At 38.2% G+C, this 9,365-nt stretch overlaps 1 protein-coding gene across 14 annotated transcripts in view; it reads left to right on the forward strand.

The window, feature by feature from the left end:
* The window catches only part of NAALADL2 (N-acetylated alpha-linked acidic dipeptidase like 2), a 411,612-nt gene that overhangs the window by 24,282 nt on the left and 377,965 nt on the right, over positions 1–9,365 (forward strand). For 8 of the 14 annotated variants that reach the window (XR_016469794.1, XR_016469793.1, XR_016469789.1 and 5 more), the window contains exon 2: positions 2,060–2,281. The exons of the other annotated variants lie outside the window; for them this stretch is intronic. The gene's annotated coding sequence lies outside the window, so the exon portion shown is untranslated. The remainder of the gene's footprint in view (positions 1–2,059; positions 2,282–9,365) is intronic. 14 annotated transcript variants of the gene reach the window in all.

Consider the following 9,365-nt stretch of genomic DNA (forward strand, 5'->3'; position numbering starts at 1 on the left):
GCGATCCCTGCAGATTTGGTATCTCGTATGTCTTTCAGGTGTAAATGGGGCAATTTGAAAAGCTTGTACTCCTGTTCCATCTTTTTTCAAGACCAACTACATTTTTCAAGAGCAGTAGTGATGCCTAAGACTACGTTCTCTATTCCTGTGTTTAGTCTTGCTTGTTTTTAATTATAAATAGCATTTCCAGTTGTATATGTACTGAGAAGCCAAGCCTTTTTTCTGCTGGATGCTTGGTGTGATTGAGTTTTGAAGTCCAATTTTGTTTATGTTTAACAGAGACACTTCTTGTTCTTTTTTGGTTGAAAGGAGCTAATTAATGACACTTCTGGAAAGATGAGATAAGTGCTACCAAAAAAAGAGGGGAAAAATTTTCTTGACCTTTAGTGCTTAATTTTTAGTATCAATTCGGAAGTCTGAAAATCACTGATGTCCTGAGAAGGCATAAAAGTGCTATTGTAGAAAATATATCAAAGTAATGCAGTTTTTCAGAATTGAAATAAATGTGATTTAAAGGGGAACAGTTGAGGTATTCTGATCTTAAAGCCATATTAGTGGAAATGTGCTATTTTTATTCTGCTAGAATACTTGCAGTTACACTATTGGTGCTGGAATAAATTAACTGAAAGTTGTAGAAAAACTTTGGAGATTATTATTATAGTGCACTGTATAGAATATTAATCTTCTTACTGTGCATCTGCTGCTTTGGGGAAATTCCATCTACAAACCTCTCTTCAGTTATCTTGTGAAGTGCAAAGTATGCCATTCTGCTATGTGAACTAACCTTTATTTAATGAGTGGATTGACATCAAGTTGCATTGGTTTTTATAGAGAAAAGTGGGAAGTAAAAATAATATATATAAAATTTTCTTTGAAACTCTTAGAAGGAAATTGGCTTAGTGTGCTGTGGGCTGCATCTCACAGACAGGCTTGAAGTGCAGGCTGACCCTTATCCTGATTTGCTCAGTGTAAACCTGGTAGGTGCTTTACAAACAAAAGCAAACCAGCGATCTGGGGAAAAAGAGTTAATTCACTGATAGAAATCTAGACATAGGAATCTGCTTTGTTAGCTGAATTAGCTCTACCTGGGCATGTTCTGTATGCACTAAGAAATTCCTTAATTTACAAGAGCAAATGTAAATATTGTCTCTCTGTCTTTTCTGGCAATCTTATTGAAATCAGATCTTTTTTTAAGCCTTAATTTCTGGTAGCTGTATGGGCACTGACTGCATGACTGCAGTAGTGTACATGTATGATTGGTTTCTGAACTTTTTTGAATCCTGGCTGTTGTGATAAAGCACGGAGGGTCTTCAGAGGTCTCAGCTCTATTTTGTTAGCTATTGCAGCATGTTAGTGTGCCACTGGAAAACTGGATTGATGGGGGTACAGAACTTGCTGTATTATGTGCTCAGGTGCATAGCTTGAAACTTTCTTTTCTGATTAGCATTCCTACAGTGGTTTTCAGGTTCATACTGCAAAAAAAAAAACAAACAAACAACAACAAAAAAATAATAGCCCTACTATTTAAGATCTATCTGAAGTCAACTACTTTTCACAATATCTTCATTATCAGCCTGGTGTGTTTCTGTTCTTTAGGTGTGAAAATCTAGAGAAGGTTTTGTTAAAAATTAAATACCATTTGAAAAGGAGATAGTGGGAAGCTTTTGTCTTGTTATAAGTTGAAAATTGTACAGTTTGGGCTCGATATTGAGTACTTTAAAAAAAAAAAGTCTAAATTGTTGAATGTATTGGCATAGTAGAAACCAAAGGTCAGGTTCAGTTTAAAAGAAGAAAAATTCCAGCACAGGAAGTTGGAATGCATTTTTATAACATTCTTTCCTTCAAGAGTAGCTTTCTGATTTGGATTTTTAGTGAGAATTTGTGTGGATTTTATGTAGAAATAACAAGGAGACACAAATAGTTCATTTCAATTCAATATTTTTTTTTGTGACTTGTACATAAGAATTTGAGCTTTAGAAAGGGCTGTTAGAACTCCAAAATTTTTTTGCTGGAACTCTACATGCACTATCAAGTTTCACTTTTCTTTTTTACCAAGCAGAGACCTTGCGTAACCGGGATATTGCCAAATAGCTGCAGCTCCACAGATCTGTAATTTATGCCTATTCTCATCCAAGATGTCTGTTTTGAGAGTTCATTGGACTTGAGGTCAGGCCTGCTGCAAATTTGATGACTTGAAGAGAATGAATTTGGTGGAAAGAAACGCGTGCAAATACTGCATTTACTGATTGCTGTTTTACTAATGCAGTCTTGACTAATACAGGTTAGTTGCTTTCTATTTATTATTTACTTTATGAATATTATATAAACAAATGTGACCTTGTTTCTTTGTCTTGTCATGTCAGCTATAGCAAGAGCTTATGCTTGTTTGTTCTGAATATCCTAGTTTGAAAATGAAGGCTGAAAGTAGATAATTATGGAGGCAATGTTACCTTTTGTCAGACAGTGTTAATAACCTCTGGGCTGTAACTGGTAGTAGCAATATCAGAGTGTCTTCAGCTTCACATGAACTATGGCTTGTTGATGATGATACCTTTCACTGTGACTTGTGTTTCTGGGTCCTGGTAGAAAAAAATGTAACATAAACTAGCAGTGTGTGCTTGCAGCCTGGGAGGCCAATGGTATCCTGAGCCGCTTCAGAAGGGAGTTGACCAGCAGGGTAAGGGCTATGATTGCCTCTCACTACTCTCTCCTCATGAGGCTCTATCTGGTGTATTGTATCCAGATCTGGGGCCCTTGATACAGAAAAGGAGTTAAGCTGATGATCAGAGGGCTGGACTGTGTCTCCTGCGAAGATGGGCTGAAGGAGCTGGGCTCATTTAGTCCAGAGAAGAGAAGGCTGTGGGGGAGATATCATTGGGCCTTCCAATTTTTAAAGGGAGTTTATGGACGCAAGGGAAATCAACTTTCTACAGGGGTAGATAGTGATAGGACAAGGGTGAATGGTTTTAAGCTAAAGGAAAGAAGGTTTAGATTGGTTTTTCAGAGGGATTTTTTCAGTGAGAGGGTGTTGAAGTGCTGGAGCAGGTTGCCAAAGAGGTTGTGGATTCCCCGTCCTTGGAAGTGTTCAAGGCCAGGTTGCATGGGACTCTGATTCTTGAGGTCTCTTCCAACCCAGGCCATTCTATGGTGATTCGGCTTATCCCCACAATGCTTCCTCTAGCATAAGCTCTAACTTGAATAGTAGTAATAGGAAACATTTCTTGATAATGAGAAAAGCTGTTAAATTAGGAAGGCAATTTGGAGCCAAATGCACTTAGTGCATGTGTAGGGAATACCTTCTTTTAGAATACAGGTAGTGGTCAATAGCATTAAATAAATAAATCTACAACAACAACAACAACAAAACCTCCTAGTTTAAGAGAAATGACTAATTTACTACAACTATAACTTTGAGTCTCTATTTTACAATGAGACTGCATTAGCTCATTCCCACTTGGCATAATGATGTATAAGTTATACAACTGTGTGTTAGCCCGTGGGCTTCTAAGACAAGAAGCGTTCTTGGAGCACTGAAGGGATCTTTTCTTAACAGTAACGCTTTTATACTTAGAGGGTAACCCAACTTGTAACGACTTCTTGTATTTTTATCTTGATAGAATGGAGTGAAAGGGGAGAAATCTCTTTGTAAAAATTCTTCACCACTATCTCCATAATCTCTACTTGAGTGAGCATCAGCCAAGTGAGAAAATGAAAAATTATAACCTGCCAAGCACCAGTGGCAGACTGAAATGAAAAAATTGCAAGTTAATAACAGTGATACCTCAGAAAAATTTGCTGGCCAATTTAACATTGCTTTATCCAAGGTCACATCTTACAGCTGATTATTTTTAGTAATTTGCAGATGAGGACTTTCTACATTTCTCATGGCAAGTCAAGATCATGGAAATGTCAGGTACAGTTTAAAACTCAAGGTTATCAATCTTTTCAAATCAAAAATAAATCATATTCCCTGCTTATTTGCTTAAGACTAGGCATGGAAATAATTTCCATTATAGTGAAGTGAAAAGTCTATGCTATCCTTTATGACAGCGATAAAGTCAATGTAACATGAAAACTCACAGTGGAGTGAGGTTGACTAGGGGATTGAAAGTAAGAGAAATAAAAGAAAAAAACTTGGCAGCATTTACTCTAGAGTAGGTTCTTGTCAGTGTGACTGTGGTGATTTTAGTAGTTCTAAAGAGATCACGAAATGCAGAAAACATACAAGGTAAAGTATGTGAGCCTACTGTGAACAAATGTGCAAGATGTTCTATAAGCAGAGTCATGTGTGATAACTCAAGCACTTTACTGGAATCCAAAGTGTAGAAATCATTGGTGACCTGCAGCAGCACTCAGCTTCTTCTAATACAATCTACACAATCATCCTAACCTTCAGTAGTGAACCATGTTATAACACTCGCAAAGCATTGATGTGCTGTCACATATTTAAAAGTAGACCATTCTTCATCAAATAGAATATATCATTAGTTCATGGAAACTTCTGCTGTAGGCCTGTGATCTGAAGGGCTGTGCAAGTGGAAGGTCTCTATGCTTGTGTTTTATGTGGTTCTGTGGCCTTTTTGTGAAGGGTATGAAATAACCTGCTAAGCTGAATGTACACAGTGGGTAGTTCTTTACTGTAAGAGTGGTGAGGTACTGGAACAGCTGCCCAGAGAGGTTGTGGATGCCCCATCCCTGGAGGTGTTCAAGGCCAGGTTGGATGGGGCCCTGGGCAGCTGGTCTAGTATTAAATGGGGAGGTTGGCAGCCCTGCTTGTGGGGTTGGAGATTCATGATCCTTGAGGTCCCTTCCAACCCAAGCCATTCTTTGAGACCATGGTTGAGGGGGTTTTAATCTGGTGGTTCAGAAATCATTTGCTACTGAAAAGCTGTTGGACTAACAGGAGTTCAAAGAGTGTTTGGTATGGAAAGTGAAGGCCATTTCTTGCTTGAAGGCTGCCAGAGTACCCTATTTGTATTTGTCCTGTTCTCTTACCGTAGAGGTCTTTTCTGTCTGTAAAATAATAATAAGCATTCACTTTCACTCATGCAGGAGTGAGCTTTGTAGACTAGTGTGATTCTGTGTTGAGATGCCAAAGTGTTGCTGGAGTGCTTTCCAAGAACAAATGGCTTAGCTTGCAAATGCTTTCACTGGCAATCTTTAATGGTGACAGTGGTCAGAAGTCTGGGTTTAAGTCTCAGCCTTTAGAGCCGACTGCAGTGGGCATTTGCTGAGTAGGAATTTGAATTGCCAGCTGTATTTCCCAGCTTTCTCTACGAGCTTCCTGTCGGATTGCTCTTGTCAGATTTCAGAAGCCAGAGAGGACAAGATTGCAGCTTGAGCTGTTTAGTTTTTCTAGCTGTCAGGCGATGCATCATATTGAGTTAGTCCAAGAGCCCTTATCTAGTGCTCACTGTGATGAAACTGTGAATATATCAGTCAATACTTATTTTAGTAAATGGAAAGGAATGTGAAAATTCTCCTGACAACCTCTGTCCATTTCATTATCTAATTTTCATCGTGAAACTGTATCTTAGTTTCCACATTTCCTCAAACTTTGTAGCCTGTCTCTGTTTGTATACATCAGCCTTATGCCTTTGTATACATCAGCAGTTCTCTCCCCTCCCAAACCAAGTCTCTGTCCAAGGCACTGTGTCCATCTACTGTGTTCCAGCAGGAGGAAGCTGAATCCCCACTGATGAGACCAGGCTTCTGTGGATGGCAGCTCTCTGGACTTAAGAGCAAAAGTTTGAAAGAGTAAGAATTCAGGCTCAATATTTTTCTACCATGTTATTTTTCTTCCTTGGAGTATCTATGTTCTGACAGAGCAAGTTCTGTTCTGAGGTAAACAGGGCAGCAATTGGGTTATGTTTTTGCGCAGAGAACATGTGCGTGTCTGTAGCTGAACTATGCAAATTTTCTTCCCTTTGCATGAAGACTGCTTTCTATTTATCCAGGAAAGTATGTCTGCGTGTAGTATTTCTGCACAAATACACAAGCTCTCATATACATGCCCTCTATCTGATTGCAGTTCTTAATGCCACTGTTTTGACTTTAGCCGAATGCTGCTAATAGGCTCTACAAAGGAGCTTTGGGCAGTGATTCATTTCACAGTGAAAGTGCATGTAGTAAAAATGGACTTGGCCAAGTTAAAAGAGAGAGAAGTAAGGTTAAAGCAAGTATTTGGGCTTCTTTAAAGACTACTTGGTGTAGATTAAGATCACTTCACTTTAATATTTTAGAATACAGTCTCAAAGCTGCGTGGTTTTCCTGTAGAAGTCTTCTAGAATATTGTGCAACTATAAAATTATAATTGCCACAATAGATAGGCTTTATAACTGTATGAGGGTTCTTGATTTGGGATTATTCCCTTTGATTGATCTTGTGGGCTCAAAACTTAGATGAAAACTTTTATACCTATTTTTTGTTCTGCTTTCTTTTGAAAATGTTTCAAAGTAACTCACCCTGCAGTCATACTTCTATAGATATTTTTCTGGTAGGTCTGTTATTTTTAGAGACTGATAAAGGTAAATGATGGGAGAGATTAATAACTACTTTAAAATAGGCTCCTTTTTTGAACCTTGTGTGCCCATTATTAGTACATGTGAAAGGAGGTTCCCAGACTAAATAATCCTTTGTCAACAGAGAGCATAATGCATTCTGACAACCCTTATGATTGTAGTACTTTCATAACAATTACCCTAGTACTTCATTTTGGTATTGCTGGGGAATTATATCTGCATGATATAGTTAACTGAAAATAGCATGCTTTTCTTTGTGCTGATCTGGAAGTATTTATTGGGCTTAAGAGCAAATGTATTTATTTCTCAGGTAAGCAAATATTTAAATAACAGGACAGGAGAATGCAACATGCAAGTGATGCTAAAATGCATCCACATAATTATGCAACTAATTTTCTCCAAGTTACAGCCAGAGCAGTAGCGAGGGGTACAGACCGTTCTGTTGTTTGTTCAGCAAATCAGAGTAAAATGGTTATAAAATCTGAATCGTTGGAAATCCACTTGTGGTTAGGTGCTGACCTCTGTGTCCTCAGACTCCTGTGCTGTTATTGCCTTTCTTCTGTAGGACTATACAGCTTTGTCCCAGACAGGGATTCAGCCCAATACTTCCATCAAACACAGAAATAGATCTCATGGCATTTTGCTGTTGCCTGTTATGTTGCTTTTTGCTTCTGTTCGCCCTGTCACAGACTGTGATGAAATGCTCCCTCTCCTCTGACAAAGATGACTGAACTTCTCTGAGTGCAACTAAAGACACTTAGTTAACATGAAGCGACAAAAGCTCGAATAGGAAGAACATCTTGATGGGAGATGAGGGATGAAGATAATGGGGAGGTGGTTTGACGCAGAATGAGAAGTTAGATGCAACCTTAAAAGCAAAAGCAACAGAAGTTAAAATGGTGATTGTGACCTGCTTGTATTAAAATCAAGTTTGCATTTATTTTAGTTTTACTTTACAGTGTTTTCCTGTGAATCTAGGAAACTTTTTGAGTAGAGTGCATTTTGTATTTTGAGGTTAAATTAGCTTGATTAAAAATCATTTCTTTGTATGCTGTCTATTTGTAGTTTAATCAGTCAGTCTTGGAGAGAAGCCTGAAGCTTACACGATCGTCATGTTTTCTTTTGCCAGAGAGAAGAAAGAGCTGTGGTCAGTGCTGTATGGGATAGGAATGAGCATCTCAAGCATGTTGTCAACACTAGATTTTTGTTTTTTTTATACTAGTAATGTTATCACAAAAAATGCTTAAAATCACAGCTAAAAATATTGTCCAAAGCATGAAACAACTGATGCTTCTTAAACTACTGGTTGCTGATACACAGGAATTGTGAGCTGAAAAATGGCCGGCCATGAAAGAGTTTTTAGTGCATGGAAATTACTAAGTGTTATGTGAGTTTTTTTCTTTTCCTGTGTGTTGGCTTTCGGAAGGCTTCTGCGGAACAGCTCTGTGTAATGACTGATGCTAACATCTGACACAGCCAGTATTGGCTGTGCTGAGCTGTGCAGTGGTCATTCAGTACTTAAATTATACTGAACTACTCATTTGTCCTAATCTGTTATTGGCCATCTCTTTAGGGACTGAATTTTAACAATGCAATGCTGGTTTCTGTATTTTTTGTGTTAAGGGTTAAATGCATTATTAAATAAAAATCAGAAGTTAGTAAAGAATGAAATTGCATTATATAAAAGTACTTACGGAAAGTTGAAGAATGAAAAAATGCTTTCCTCCAGATGATGTCTGCTTCCTTTCTCTGCCTCTTTAAATATTTAAGCACATTCTTTACATAATACCTAAGCTTTCAAGCCAAAGTTACGGGTTGCCTTAGCCAGGCTTGAATCTGAAAATGAGACCCAAACCAGGACAATAACAAAATGACACAAAGATTGACTATACTGTACTTGCTGGATGAAGTGAAAACTGCTAAAATATTAAATCCTATATCCTGGGATTTCGCTGCCTGCTGGAACTAATCTCATTAACTTAAAACCACCTGAGGCTTAAGAGAGATATACACTGCCGTGTGAAATTATATTTATCTCATCCTAGGGGGAAATCCTTTCCCTCCCCCAGCTTACCTTACTTTTGACTTTGCTATTCTTGCGTTACCAGGTCATTTCTCCCCCATGGGAAAGTTGTCATAGCTCACAGCAACACAGTTACTGTAGTTGAAGTTCAGTACTATATAAATGCTGAGATCATTGTTCAAGTTTGTTTTCTTCAGGAAATTCTTTAAGACGTAAAAGAAGATTGGTAAAACAATACTGCCTTACATTAGCAGTTCACTTAGATACCATAGCTACAGAGTTAAAGACAAGGATTCTGGAATTAGGAAAACAGCTCACAGGAAACAAAATAATTAGTTTTCTTTAACCACAAGCATCTAAAGAGGTTGAGTGATTCTGATAGTTGGTGCATGGATGTAGAAATTTCAAATGAGAAGTCGCAGCTTTAGAGATCTGGTGAACATTGCCAGTTAGAGCTTTGTAACTGTGTGGTTGATTCCAAATCTCCATTCAGTATTAAAATTCAACCAGTGGAAATATTCCCACTGACATTACAGGACTTGGGGTGAGGCCTTATCTGATACCCTTGTTAGGCTTTGCAACAAGGCAAGATGACCTTGTGCAAGTGCCTTTTACTGTTTGTCTACTCACAAAAAAAAGGACTTCAAGTTATCCATTAAACAGCACAATCAGGAAGGATATTCAGAAATTTACTGTTAAAGCTCTTAAAAACTAACAGCCTCATCAGAAGCAGTGTGCTGAAAGTCTGTAGAGAAGTAATTTGGTTGGTGAACCTGGCTGCCAGCACCCTGTTTCCAGAAGGTAGCCCAAGGCATAACTGT

The sequence above is a fragment of the Phasianus colchicus genome, chromosome 10 (genome assembly GCF_987193195.1).
Source record: "Phasianus colchicus chromosome 10, bPhaCol1.hap1.1, whole genome shotgun sequence".
Classification (NCBI taxonomy): Eukaryota; Metazoa; Chordata; class Aves; order Galliformes; family Phasianidae; genus Phasianus; species Phasianus colchicus.